A 15,668-nucleotide genomic window follows, 5' to 3' on the forward strand; every position below is an offset into this window, starting at 1 on the left:
ATAGACCCAGTATGGTACCCTCACTAAATGCCGATGGCAGGGTACTCGTGTATGAGTCCATATGGCAAAAGGGAGGGGTGTCAGCCACAATCCTCAGGACATAGATAGAGCAATTGATTTATGTATGTCTGACTTCTTCGATTCTGCATAGTATGGACACACCAAAGTACTACTACCATCATCCTATACATATGGAGACAGTACTACTAATTATGTCTGTCATATACTGTAAGGGTATGGCACAGTTCTACTACTCTTATACTGCCCAGGCAGGCACAGCAAGTACTACTCCTATCCTGCATATATGATCACCAAGCACACGTTTATGTATATATGGACATGTGGTACCCCAGGGGATGGCAAGAGTTGCTAGGATTAGTTGTCACTACTCTAGAGTCTCTTCCACAGGTGTGACTAAGACAGTGGAGGGAGAAGGCGACTAGTTGGTCGGTGTTCCAGACAAGTTCCTTGGGGTACTTGCTTTGGTGTATAGTGGGTGTAGTGATGTGGCCTTGGTGGGTCCTGTCCAAGATGGTTGTAGCTGGTGGAGTTGCTCAGACACACACAGAGGCAACAGAGATAGTAATAGCAATATCTGTCCCTTATCCATTTCACTACTGTGTGCAGGTCCCAAATGTTTTTATTCTTGGCAAATTGTAATTTCGGTATAAAGTATTGTGACACTACACTAAGTAAGTCCAAATTCTGGTATTGGTGTCACTTTAATAGGCATTGCACAGTACTATTACGCCTATCCTGTAAATATGGGTACAGCACTAACTAGTACTCTTATCTCATTTTTACCAACCCTGGTAATCTCCTATCCAGTTTTTTCCATTGACACCATGTTACTTTTGCATTTTGGGTAACCAATGAGTTAAAAAGCCATATAATTCCAAGTTTTAAAGGAAATCAACCAGTATGAAAAAGTAAGAAAACATCAAAAATATTCACCTACTCTCCTCTTCATCTTGATCTCGGAGCTTGTCTTCGCTAGCCTTGAGATGTCGAGATCACCGAGAAAAGACACCTATTAAAAGCAGGCCAGAGAGCAAGAACAAGATGTCCGGCGCTAAAAGCTTATTAATTATGCAAGGAGGTGACGTCACGCTAGAGGCGTGCATAATTAGCAGCCCGGAGCGACAGACAGCTTGTCCTCGCGTTCTGGCCTGCTTTTTATAAGTTTCTTTTCTAGTTGATCGTGGCGTGTGAAGACTAGCAAAGACAAGGTCCCCGGTCAAGAAGAAGAGGAGGGGAGGTGAATATTTGCAGTTTTTAAAATTTTTTTACCTTGGTTGATTTCCTTTAAGTATTGTGTATATATATTCTGTGATATTGCTCAGTGATTTGTTTTACATTTCCTTAGGAAAAATCCAACCCAATGACCTATTTCCATGAAAATAATCTTCTGGGCGCTGTAACCAATTTATTTATGGCTGGAACTGATACCACATCCAGTACTTTAAGATGGGCTATCTCTTATATGACGCTGAACCCGGAAATTCAGAGTAAGTTTTCAGTAGGAATAAAAAATATGGTACTTTACTAGTATCTGGCTCATTGCTCATTAATCAGCCCCCTTTGTACATGCTACTAGTCACATGATGACAGAGAGGGATGGTGAGACATTATTGTTAGCTTTTTGTGTTGGATTAAAGTGGTTGTCCGATACTAAGAAAATAAAGCTAGGTGACTGGGAAGCTGCATAATCCATCCCAGTGTCCCGCTCTGTGAGGGAAGGACCTTCTGTGCCTTTTGAAACAAACAGGGCCATGGCATGGAGCGACCTCGGTGCAGGACACCCGGATGGATCTGGGAAGTAAGTACATATTGTTATATGCAGCCACCCCCCGGCCAGTTTTCTTAGTATCAGACAACCGTCAACCCCTTCAAAGCCTCATTCACAAGACCGAGTGCAAAAAGTTACACTAAAAGGGTAAAGTTTGTGGCCCGTTTCAGCTGGGTGGTGACTTCAGAGGTGAGATCATCCCTCCCTCCATAGGAGTTGAGCGGCTGCTATAAATTTCGCGGCACGGCTGCCTGGCGTGGTAAAAGTGCAGTGAGACATGGTGTGACCATACACAAAAGACCACTAAGGGGGCTGTGGGCTAGCCATAAATTGTGCAGCTAGCTGAAGACCCCAAGTATGGGTGGGTCCATGCGGTCTCTGGTGTTAGACTAATTGTTGACCAACAAACAGATATTAATGGTCATTTCTTGGGATTCAAACAACCTTCAAGCTGAATACAGTTCTACAGGTGGTAGGGATAGGTTTAGAAGACATCTAGAAAAATCAAAACATTTCTATCTATTTCTTATTCATGTTTCTTAATATGTAAGGGAAAGTACATGAAGAAATTGACCGAGTGATTGGATCGGCGGTGCCACGGGCTGAACATCGGAAGAATGTGCCTTACACAAATGCCGTCATTCATGAAACCCAAAGATTTGCTAATATTTTGCCCTTGAACCTTCCTCTTGCAACTTCTCAGGATATTTAGTTTCAAGGATACTATTTGCCAAAGGTATATATTTGTGCTGTTGTTAATTCCTTCATTTTTTGTAATATTTCTTATTATTAGAGATGAGCGAACATACTCGTCCGAGCTTGATGCTCGTTCGAGCATTAGCGTACTCGAAACTGCTCGTTGCTCGGACGAATACTTCGCCCGCTCGAGAAAATGGCATCTCCCGCCGTTTTGCTTTTTGGCGGCCAGAAAAAGAGCCAATCACAAGCCAGGAGACTCTGCACTCCACCCAGCATGACGTGGTACCCTTACACGTCGATAGCAGTGGTTGGCTGGCCAGATCAGGTGACCCTGGAATAGACTAGCCCCTGCCCGCGCTGCTCGGATCATTCTGTGTCTGGATGCCGCTAGGGAGAGAGCTGCTGCTGGTCAGGGAAAGCGTTAGGGTGTTCTATTAGAATAGTGTTAGGCAGGAGTGATTCTACAAGAACCCAACAGCCCTTCTTAGGGCTACAATAACGTTATACATTTTTTTTTTTTAATTTGCTTGTGCCTGGGCTTGCTGGCACTAGTAGTGCAGCTAGTACCATATTGTGAGGAATTTGCAGGGGGACTTGCTACCGTTGTGTTTAGCTCTTAGTGACACACATATCCACCTCAAACACCGAAGTGGGACAATTTATTAGGGGTTTGATTAGAATTAGGCAGAGTCTGCTGATTTTTTTTTTTTTTACCTTTATTTCATTTTATAGCTCAAACTCATCTTGCAAAGCAGTGTGCTTTCATTGTAGGCTACAAAATAGCCATAGGAGAACCCCAACGGCTTACTTAGGCCTACAATAGTGTTATATTTTCCTTTTTTTTGGTTGCTTGTGGCTGGGCTTGCTGGCATTAGTAGTGCAGCTAGTACCATATTGTGAGGAATTTGCTGGGAGACCTGCGACCGTTGTGTTTAGCTCTTAGTGACACGCATATCCACCTCAAACACCGAAGTGGGACAATTTATTAGGGGTTTGATTAGAATTAGGCAGAGTCTGCTGATTTTTTTTTTTTTTACCTTTATTTCATTTTATAGCTCAAAGTCATCAGGCACAGCACAAAATCCAGTTGTGTGCTGTCAGTGTAGGCTAGAAACTAGCCATAGCAATAGGATAGCATCGTTTTGTTAAAAAAAAAAAAAAAATTAAAAGTTTACACTTTAATTTGGAAAATGTTTAACCCGAGGGCTAGGGGTAGAGGACGAGGGCGTGGACGTGGGCGTCCAACTACTGCAGGGGTCAGAGGCCGTGGTCCTGGGCGGGGTGAGATACCACCTGCTGATGAGGGAGCAGGGGAACACCGCAGAGCTACACTCCCTAGGTTCATCATGTCTCAAGTTACTGGGACTTGTAGTAGAGCACTGTTGAGGCCAGAACAGTGCGAAGAGGTGATGTCGTGGATTGCGGACAATGCTTCTAGCCATTTGTCCACCAGTCAGTCTTCCATGCAGTCCACCCATGTCACCGAAATCAGCACTCCTCCAGCTCCTCCACCTCAGCCTCCTTCCCCCCAGTCTGCCCCCTCCCAGCAAAATTTGGCATTTGAACCGGCATACTCTGAGGAACTGTTTTCTGGACCCTTCCCACAGTCACAAACCACTTGTCCGGTTGCTGCTGAGCAATTTTCCGATGCCCAGGTTTTCCACCAGTCGCAGTCTGTGGGTGATGATGACATTATTCACGTAGTGGAAGAAGTGTGTAAAGAGGTGTCGGACGATGAGGTGACACGGTTGTCAGACAGTGGTGAAGTTGTTGTCAGGGCAGGAAGTCCGAGGGGGGAGCAGACTGAGGGAGCGGAGGATGATGAGGTGACAGACCCAAGCTGGGTTGATAGGCCGGGTGAACACAGTGCTTCTGAGACGGAGGCGAGTCCTATAGCAGAACAGGTTGGAGAGGCAGGGCCAGAGCTGGTGCATCAGCGCCAAATGTTGCCCGTAGTCAAGCTCCCGTGGCGAGGGCTGGATTTTCAGAAGTCTGGAGGTTCTTTAAAGAAACACTGGATGACCGACGGACTGTGGTGTGCAACCTTTGCCAAACCAGGATCAGCAGGGGTTCCACCACTACTAGCTTAACTACCACCAGTATGCGCAGACATATGAATGCTAAACACCCCACTCAATGGCACCAAGCCGTTCACCTCCGGCCGGGCACACCACTGCTCCTTCCCCTGTGTCATCTGCTAGTCAGCCCCCTGCCCAGGAACACGGCCCAAACACCTCCCGTGCGAAAACCCCATCTTCGCCTCCACGATCCTCCACAGCATCCACCAGCGTTCAGCTCTCCATACCCCAGACGCTGGAGCGCAAAAGGAAGTATAGCGCAACCCACCCACACGCCCAAGCCCTCAACGTCCACATCTCCAAGTTGCTTAGCCTGGAGATGCTGCCCTATAGGCTGGTAGAGACCGAGGCCTTTTTGAAACCTCATGGCGGCGGCCGCCCCTCGGTATTCGGTCCCCAGCCACCACTACTTTTCCTGATGTGCCGTCCCAGCCCTGCACAAGCACGTGTCAGAGAACATCATCCGTGCCCTGACCAACGCCGTTTCTGACAAGGTCCACCTGACCACGGACACGTGGACGAGTGCTGCCGGGCAGGGCCACTATATATCGCTGACGGCACATTGGGTTAACTTGGTGGAGGCTGGGACTGAGTCTGACCCTGGGGCTGCTCATATACTGCCGACGCCGAGGATTGCGGGGCCTACCTCGGTCCAGGTCTCAAAGGCCTTCTATGCCTCCTCCTCCTCCCACCCCTCCTCCACCTCCTCCTCTGAATTAGCATCCGTGGGCATGGCGCCATCAGTCGGTAGCTCTAGGCACAGCAGCAGTGCCATCGCTAAGCGACAGCAGGCGGTGCTCAAACTGCTGAGCCTAGGCGATAAAAGGCACACTGCCCAAGAGCTATTACAGGGCATCACGGCGCAGACTGATCTGTGGCTGGCACCGCTGAACCTGAAGCCAGGCATGGTTGTGTGTGACAACGGCCGTAACCTGCTGGCGGCTCTGCAACTCGGCAGACTGACACATGAGCCATGCCTGGCCCATGTGTTAAATCTCATAGTTCAGCGTTTCCTCAAGACATACCCCAATCTGTCTGATTTGCTCACGAAGGTGCGCCGCATCTGTGCGCATTTCAGGAAGTCCAGCACAGATGCTGCCACTCTCAGGGCAGCGCAGCGCCGCCTCCACCTGCCCGCTCACCGACTGTTGAGCGACGTGCCCACGAGGTGGAATTCAACATTAACCATGTTATCCAGAGTTTACCAGCAGCGCAGAGCGATTGTAGACTGCCAGATGTCAACTTCCACCAGAACTGGTAGTCAGGTCAGTCAGCTTCCTCAAGTCTACAATGAGGAGTGGACGTGGATGTCTGATATCTGTCAGGTGCTGAGTAACTTTGAGGAGTCAACACAGATGGTCAGTGGCGATGCCGCCATCATCAGCCTCACCATCCCGCTGCTTGGCCTGTTGAAAAACTCTCTGGTCAGCATTAAGTCGGAAGCTTTGCGCTCATCACAAGAGACGGGGGTAAAAGATTCCCTTGTTGATAGCCAAAGCACCCTTAAGTCTGTTTCTCAGCGCATATCGGAGGAGGTGGAGGAGGATGAGGAGGAAGAGGAGGAGAATGTTGGCGAGACAGAAGAGGGGTCCATTGTTCAGACCTTCACTGTTCAGCGTGTATGGGCAGAAGAAGAGGAGTTGGAGGAGTTGGAGGAGGAGGAAATGGGCAGTCAGGCCAGTGAGGGGAGTGAATTCTTGTGCGTTTGGACTCTGGCACATATGGCAGATTTCATGCTAGGCTGCCTATCCCGTGACCCTCGCGTTCAAAGAATTTATTCCAGCAACGATTACTGGGTATTCACTCTCCTGGACCCACGGTACAAGCAAAATCTTTCCACTCTCATCCCTGGAGAGGAAAGGAGTGTGAGAATGCATGAATACCAGCAGGCCCTGGTGCACAAGCTGAAACAGTATTTCCCTTCTGACAGCGCTAGCGGCAGAGTGCGTAGTTCTGCGGGACAAGTAGCGAGGGAGAGTAGGCGAGCAGGCAGCTTGTCCAGCACTGGCAAGGGTACGCTTTACAAGGCCTTTGCCAGTTTTATGTCACCCCAGCAAGACACTGTCACCTGTCCCCAGTCTCGGCAGAGTAGGGCTGATCTTTACAGAAAGATGGTGAGGGAGTACGTAGCTGACCATACCATCGTCCTAAATGATCACACAGCTCCCTACAACTACTGGGTTTCAAAGCTGGACATGTGGCACGAACTGGCGCTGTACTCCTTGGAGGTTTTTGCCTGCCTTGCCGCTAGCGTGTTGTCCGAGCGGGTTTTCAGTGCAGCTGGTGACATCATCACCGATAAGCGTACACGCCTGTCGACTGACAGCGCTGACAGGCTGACGCTTATCAAGATGAATAAAGCCTGGATTTCTCCGGATTTTCATTCTCCACCAGGTGAAAGAAGCTCAACCTGAATAATGTATGCACTCCTCCTCCTCATTGTCCTCCTTCTCCTCCTCTTTGTACACTAAAGCATAGGAAACTGGCTATTTTTTGCCAGGGCCAACTGGCTCTAGCTATAGTACTCTATGTATTTAATTTTTCTGGAGGGCCACCTACCCGGTCCTCTGTTTTAAGCAATTTTTGGGAGTGCAACATACAGGCACTCAATCTATTTAATTTTTCTGGAGGACCACCTACCTGCTCCTCTGGTTTGAAAACTTTTTTGGACTGCCACATACAGGCACTCAATTTATTTAATTTTTCTGGAGGACCACCTACCTGCTCCTCTGGTTTGAAAACTTTTTTGGACTGCCACATACAGGCACTATCCAAATTAAAGTGTCTCTATAGCAGCCTCCACATGTCGTCTTTTTAGCTGGCTCCACACGTTGTCTCCATTGCTACCTCCACACGTCATCGCCATAGCTGCCTCCAAAAGTCGTCCATATAGCTGCCTCCATACATTGTCTCCACATCAAACTTGTTAACTTTGTCGCCACCCTGCTGTGTAATCCACAAAATATACTGGCAAACTTTTATCATTTACCAATATTATTTCAGCGCTTCTTGCGCATCTGTTTACATTCCCCTCACCCGCCATATCCCAAACTTATAAGAACGCTACTACACTTGATCTTATACAAAAGGTTCTTAGAAGTGCTGTTTGGGGAGTAGCCTAGAGACAGGGGCTTGGATTGGCGAAAGCTCGCCTGGCAGCAGAGCGCCAGCTCCATCTCAAGATCCAACTAACATAGTTTTAACTGCAGCACCTTTAATCTACTACTAGTTCACTGCCTCCATACATCGTCCCCTTATCAAACGAGCTGTGTCGGGCAGAATTTTGGGTTGTTTTCATGGCTTCCACATCAAACTTGTTAACTTTGTCGCCACCCTGCTGTGTAATCCACAAAATATACTGGCAAACTTTTATCATTTACCAATATTATTTCAGCGCTTCTTGCGCATCTGTTTACATTCTCCTCACCCGCCATATCCTAAACTTATAAGAACGCTACTACACTTGATCTTATACAAAAGGTTCTTAGAAGTGCTGTTTGGGGAGTAGCCTAGAGACAGGGGCTTGGATTGGCGAAAGCTCGCCTGGCAGCGGAGCGCCAGCTCCATCTCAAGATCCAACTAACATAGTTTTAACTGCAGCACCTTTAATCTACTACTACTTCACTGCCTCCATACATCGTCCCCTTATCAAACGAGCTGTGTCAGGCAGAATTTTCAGGTGTTTCACCAGATACATAGTGGAACTCGGCCCATCTGTCGCCGCCATGCTGGAGACCTGAAGTTGCAATCATAGCAGCGCAATATGGATGCCCCATACTGTCGCTCTTAATCATGGAACCATTTCCGTAAAAACAATTAAAAATAGAACCACTATGCTATTCCATTATTCCTAGGTGAAATATTCAAACGACCCGGCCTGATTTGAAAATTATAATCTTTTCAAAGTAAACGCTTCTGGCCCCCAGGCCCATTTTGGGTGGGGAGGAGCCGAGAGACAGGGGCTTGGACAGGCGAAAGCTCGCCTGGCAGTGAACCGCCAGCTCCATCCCAAGATTAGGCAGCCTCAGAGGCATCCATGCATGCTGCCCCTGCTGTTTCCTGTCCATTTTGCCTCCACGATCCTCCACAGCGTCCACCAATGTCTCATTTCAACTCTCTATACCCCAGACGCTGAAGCACGAGAGGATATGCAGCACATCATCCCCTTATTAAACGAGCTGTGTCAGGCAGAATTTTCAGGTGTTTCACCAGATACATAGTGGAACTCGGCCCATCTGTCGCCGCCATGCTGGAGACCTGAAGTTGCAATCATAGCAGCGCAATATGAATGCCCCATACTGTCGCTCTTAATCATGGAAGTCGTCTCCATGGCTGCCTCCACATGTCGTCCCCTTATCAAAAGAGCTGTGTCAGGCTCATTTTTCGGGTGTTTCACCAGATACGTTATGGAACTTGGTCACTATGTCGCCACCATGCTGTGTTATCGACTAAATATACCGTCAACCTTTTGTTCACATAGGAAATCATTTCTCCTCCTTTGGTGAAACCTGAGTCCATTTAGGGTATGTCGCCATGAGACTCTCTAGCCTGCCACTGCTGCCGCTGCCTCTGCATGCCGTCCCCTATAGTGTCAGGGTCAATTATTGCATGTTTTAGATGCTATCTAGCCTCATTCGGTCACTCTGCTGTTGCCCATAATTTTGGCATAATGGTGCGATTAAGCAGCCTCAGAGGCATCCATGCATGCTGCCCCTGCTGTTTCCTGTCCATTTCCGTGGTGTTTCCATCCTTTTCTGAGGTTCCCAGGTGTTTGGCCAAGCTTCCCTGTGCAGAGCCTTGGTCCCCTTGAAAAATGCTCGAGTCTCCCATTGACTTCAATGGGGCTCGTTATTCGAGACGAGCACTGGAGCATCGGGAAAAGTTTGTCTCGAATAACGAGTACCCGAGCATTTTAGTGCTCGCTCATCTCTACTTATTATCCTTAACCTCACTTGATTCATGGCTACATAAAGCAGATCCTTCTCCAAATGACAGTGCCCTCTGTAAGAGCAATCTATTGCAGGGACAGGTCAGTTCTCCCAGAGGTCTCAATGGCGCCCAAAATAATGGAGCCATCAAAGTAAACAGCAGATTAAGAGTGATATAGTCCTCTCATAAATACAATCGGCTATTAACTATAACCCTACTCTATTCTTAAATCACGCATAATGGGGTTAATAGGCCGTATATAAGACATTGGGGGAGGAGGCACCAGGGCATGATGTCCCTCCAAAATGGGATTGAGCCCCTATTTTTTTTGTTTGTTTGTTGTCTGCTTCCTGCAAAAATTTATAACTTTTCGGAGACTTAAAAAAAATCACCTGGAATCAAGTTATAATTCAGGCAACAATACAGAAAACTTGACCAAGGTGAATTTTGAACTTCTCTATTATTTTGTAGGGAACGTACGTCATCCCTCATCTGGAGTCAGTCCTATATGATGAGACGCAGTTCGAGAAGCCTCAATCTTTCTACCCAGAACATTTCTTAGATTCTGAAGGAAAGTTTGTGATGAAAGCAGCATTTTTTCCCTTTTCGGCAGGTAAGCTGCTAGATTAAGACTGCCATGTTCCCTGGGCTGTATGGATATTATAGCCCCTACAAGTCTTGTAATTAGAGATGAGCGAGCACTAAAATGCTCGAGTGCTCGTTATTCGAGACAAACTTTTATCGATGCTCGAGTGCTCGTCTCGAATAACGAGCCCCATTGAAGTCAATGGGAGACTCGAGCATTTATTGAGAAATAAGGTCTTCTGATGAGTTAGCAGATGTATGGAAACATCTGCAATGTGTTCTTCAATGAAGAACACATTGCAGATGTTTCCGTACATCTGCTAACTTATCCGAAGACACGAGTGCCGAATGGTGTTCTTCACAATAGTATGTGAAGAACAGTATGTGTGAAGAACACATTGCAGATGTTTCCGTACATCTGCTAACTTATCCGAAGACAGGAGTGCCGAACGGTGTTCTTCACAATAGTATGTGAAGAACAATATGTGTGAAGAACACATTGCAGATGTTTCCATACGGACGAGCTAGGACGAGTATACTCGCTCATCTCTACTTGTAATACTTCCTACATCTGGTACTAGAATCAGCTTCTTGGGGAATGGAGGATTCGTCCCTTCTGCTGCTTTCAATCTGTGATTTCAGATCAGTTTCAGGTCTTGAAATGGCTCTTGTGTACATGTGTATTGAGAGCAGGATTAGATAGGGAATAGATGGGAAATGGTGGGTGCTTTGGGTGGGCATGGGACCCCATAGGACACTTGGGCCCCGGGCTTCCGCTCAAACCACCTGTATTAAAATCAAATACTGACTATTGAACTACTATAATATATTATGTAATATAAGGGTCCCGATTCCTCATTGTCCTCTCCCATATGTAACAATAAAACAAAGTGGCCCACATTTATCAAGAACAGTGCAGTGTGTACTATGTGCAGTGTCCTGTGCAGTGTGCAGAGGGTGCCAGATTCAGGATTTCTGGTGCTTGCTCTTCATGAATCTGGCTCCTCCTGCACTGCTCCTACAGAGTGCACCAACTTTTTTTGGTGCACCTTTAACATGGGGCGTGTGACACACTTCTTTTGGACTCTGCATGATAAATCTGGCGTATGGTCCGACTATGCATTGGAATGCCCCTTTCAGTGATGCATGAAGAGTAGTGCAGCCGAGACAAAAATGAATCGCGTGTGACATATTTGTGGTCCAGACACTTCTTAAATAATTGCGCAAGCTGTTTGAACTAAAAAAGAATGTGCAAAGTCCGACGGAAAACTGGAGCAAAGCCCTTAGTAAATGTGTCCCTGTAGGTCTTTAACTCAACAATCTTCAACAAATCTTTTACATGCTGTCAGGGTCAGCGGAGCAATAGGATCAAGGGCTGTAACACTGTAGAAGGGCAACACATTTTTGAGGATAACATTTCCTAGAGGTCCATAAACAATATAAAAAAAAATGTATCTAGGAAGAATTTCATGTAATATTTTGTAAAATAATTTTGGTATGAAAGGTATGAAAACTTCAGCCAACTTGGATACCCATCAATGTGTTATGAGACCCCTATAACTCACACCCCATAAATGATATATATAGTTCCGAATCCTCACATTGAATTCTCTGTTAATCTCCCTAATTCTCTTTAGGAAGAAGAGCTTGTGCTGGGAAAACTCTGGCTCACATGGAGCTGTTCTTGTTCTTTACGCATCTCATGCAAAAATTTTCCTTCCATCCATCACCTGAAGTGACTGAATTCAAAGTGAAAGCTTTGGAAGGGTTCACCATATCCCCTGCCGGCCAGAAGATCTGCTGCATGCCTCGCCTATAATGAAGACATATAAAGGGGTTTACCAAAAAATCTACAAGTCTAATAGTTACCAATGAAACAGACAGGGTTCATAGTATCAGCAATAGGTGTGAAGGTTGGTGGAGCTTTTATGTAAAGACCTTTGATTAAAAAAAGTCAGTTCAATTATACAATAAATTGAATGTTCATAAAGTGTCAATGGGGCTCATTTATTAATGAGCGTATTTTCGTCGGGTTTCCTGAATATTTCCGATTTGCGCTGAATTGCCCTGGGATTTTGGCGCACGCGACCGGATTGGGGCGCATCGGTGCCGGCTTTCACGTGACAGAAATCGGGGGGCGTGGCCATCGGAAAACCCGATGGATTCAGAAAGACTGCGGAATTTAAAAAAAAAATTGTGTCGCAAGAATAGCACTCACATACACCGGGACGAAGAAGGTGAACTCCGGCGGACTTCAGCGCAGCATCGCCACCTAGTGGACAGGGGGCGCACGACCTTAGTGAATCCCGGAAGAACCCGAATCAACATCGGACAACGCACTGCGGGATCGCGAATGGACCGGGTCAGTATACTTCAGTTCCAGCTGGAGGTATAACATGCTACGGAGTGACTGTAAATGAGAGAGAGCAGCAGTAACCAGGAATGGCCGCTTTGTGGGGAAGGGCGCTGCACTTACAGTGTGTCCAATGAACTTTACCTAGTATTTAATTATCTAAAATGTTTTCAAACTTTGTAGTTGACATGTTCCATAGAGAGTGCAAGACAAAGAATTGGATGTGTGATCTGTGGGCACAATTTCAGGGGTGTAACTAGAAGAGGCAGGACCTCATAAAAGACTTTTGATTGGGCCCTCCTATCCTCTGAGAATATATATATATATTTACACATTTATAGACTTATTCACTGATATATACATTAATACACTAACACAGATATGTCCCAAACATTTCAGGTCCGATCATCACTGTTTTGATGACTAGAGATCAAAGTATCATAGTTTGTACAGTTGAAAATAGACACTTGTCCATGAAGTTCAACCAAGGAAGGGAAGGGATTGGATGAGGAAGGGATTTAGGGGAAACAATTCTATATAGCATAACTGTCTATGTTATTTAGGTGTAAAAAGGCATCTAGACCCTTCTTGAAGCTCTCTGCTGTCCCTGCTGTGACGAGCGCCTGAGGGAGGCTATTCCACAGAGGATACTATGATAATATGTGTCAGACTCCAGGGGTATTGGACCCACTGGACCACTGTGGACGATGACACGAGCTGACACCTGGGACCAGAGTCAAAGTGGCTCCCAGTTTCCACCAGAACCTGCCATAAAACGGGTTGGACTTGCTGCAGTGTGGTACCACCAGGTCTTTCCACAGGTGCGACTTTGTCCGCGGTGGCTGCCAATGCGAGGTACAGAAACGGAAGGCACGTTCGTGGTCAGGGACAAGCAGGAGGTCAAGACAGGCAGCAAAGGAGGAGCGTAAATGGGAATAGTTCCAGGGTCATAACGGGAAATCACAAAGGTCACGGGAAACAAGCTTTTTCTAAGGCTGTGAGGCACAAAGATCCGGCAGGGTGTGGAGGGAGAGTCTTGGTTAAATAGAATTCTGGGAAAGGCCAGGGCCAATTAACGGTGCGCTGTCCCTTTATATCTTGAGAAGCCTCCGTGCGCACACAGCCGAGGAACCGGAAGTCCTCGTGGAGTGGAGCGGGAACACGGGTGAGTCCACCCATGTCAATATGACTAGAGAAGAGCAAATCTACTTGTCGTATTGTAGATTTGGAACAAAACTGTTGATTTTGTGGCACTGAATCGTATTCAAATTTTTTTACTGATACCCAATACAAATTGGTATTTAACCCTTTGTAGTCCTTTAAAACACATTTTTTTATTAAAAAAAAAAAAGATTTTTCTCTTGTTTCATTCATTTTTTTAAAGCATTAGTATCAGAGGTAGAAATAGGATTAAGGTTAACCCTAACCCTAATGAAAAAATTTAACAAAAGAGATACGATCTTTTTTATTTGTATAAAGGACAGTGTTTTAGGGAACTACAATGGGGGTCATTTACTAAGGGCCCGATTCGCGTTTTCCCGACGTGTTACTAGAATATTTCCGATTTCCGCTGATTTTCCCTGAATTGCCCCGGGATTTTGGCGCACGCGATCGGTTTGTGGCGCATCGGCGCTGGCATGCACGCGATGGAAATCAGGGGGCGTGGCCGAACGGTAACCCGATGGGTTCAGAGAAACCGTCGCATTTTTAAAAAAAAATTGGTCGCACGGGCCATACTCACATGCACAACGATGAAGACGATGAACTCCGATGCACCTCGGCGGACTTCGGCGCAGCAGCGGCACCTGATGGACATCGGGCACAGGACCTTCATGAATCGCCGGAAGACCCGAACGCTCGTCAGAGAAGCCGCCGCTGGAACGCGAATGGACCGGGTAAGTAAATGTGCCCCAATGTGTTATTTACAAATTTCCAGAACAATTGGAGCAACATCAGTTCTGACTGGTTGCAGACCCAAACCAAACCTTTTTAAGAAATTTGACGAAGCTTAAATGAATAGAATCTTGAATGATTGACTCATCTCTAGTAATGACGACACGGGAAGGACCTCCATGTGTCCCGCTATGTCAGATTGGTGCTGCAGGGGTGGAGATACATCGATGACATCTTCCTCCTCTAGAAAGTTTACAAGAATTAAGTCATGTGTATTTGAACAGAATATTTCCTGAAATCTAATTCTCAATGGTGAATCCAAGAATCCAAGAGAGAGATACAATTCTTGGGTGTGTTAGTCACTTTGACAGACGAGGGGACAAGTATGGATTTGTACACTAAACCTACAGATAAAATAATCTTTTGAGATTTGAGAGTAACTTTCCTAGGACAATGTAACAAATCAATCAATATCCAGGAGCCATTTCCTCAATCTGAACTGCAAACTTTAGGTTACATCTTGGTGATATGTTCCAATGTGAACATAGATAGACACAAATATATTGGGGGTCATTTACTAAGGGCCGATTCACGTTTTCCAGACGTGTTACCCGAATATTTCCGGTTTGCGCCGATTTTTCCTGAATTCCGGGTTTTTGGCACACACTATCGGATTGTGGCGGATCCGCGTCGCCATGCACGCGACGGAAATCGTGGGGCGTGGCCGAACGAAAACACAATGGATTCGGAGAAACCGCCGCATTTTAAAAAAAAAAGTGTCGCTAGACACTCACTTACCTTCACCAAGTATAGGATCGAGAACTCCGGCGGGCCTCGGCAGACTTCAGGGCAGCAGCGACACCTGGTGGACGTCGGAGGAACTACCTTAGTGAATTGCCGGAAGACCCGAATCCACTGCAGAGAACGCGCCGCTGGATCGCGAATGGACCGGGTAAGTAAATCTGCCCCATTATGTGTTGATGGTTGGACTGTACCGTATATACTTAGTACTCACCATTAATGGCTCCAATACCATCTGACCATTTAGATGGGTCTTCTAGAATATTCTTAGAAGGCCCCTACTTAAGAACACCCGACTTACAGACGACCCCTAGTTACAAACGGACCTCTAGATGTTGGTAATTTACTGTACTGTTGTACTGTACTGTACTGTACAGCTATAACAGTTATCACAGGCGTCTGTAATGAAGCTTTAGTGTTATTCCTGGTTCTTATGACAATCCAACATTTTTAAAATCCAATTGTCACAGAGACCAAAATAATTTTTCCCTGGGGATACAACCTGGGCCAGCCAGAGTTTGGAAAATGGAAGGAAATAGTG

General features: G+C 46.3%; 1 pseudogene; it reads left to right on the plus strand.

Annotated features, from left to right (window-relative positions):
* The first annotated feature begins 11 nt into the window (after positions 1-11).
* LOC140122942 (cytochrome P450 2K1-like) lies at positions 12-12,063 on the plus strand (annotated as a pseudogene).
* The last annotated feature ends 3,605 nt before the right edge of the window (positions 12,064-15,668 follow it).

Source organism: Engystomops pustulosus, chromosome 3, assembly GCF_040894005.1.
Source record: "Engystomops pustulosus chromosome 3, aEngPut4.maternal, whole genome shotgun sequence".
Lineage (NCBI taxonomy): Eukaryota > Metazoa > Chordata > Amphibia > Anura > Leptodactylidae > Engystomops > Engystomops pustulosus.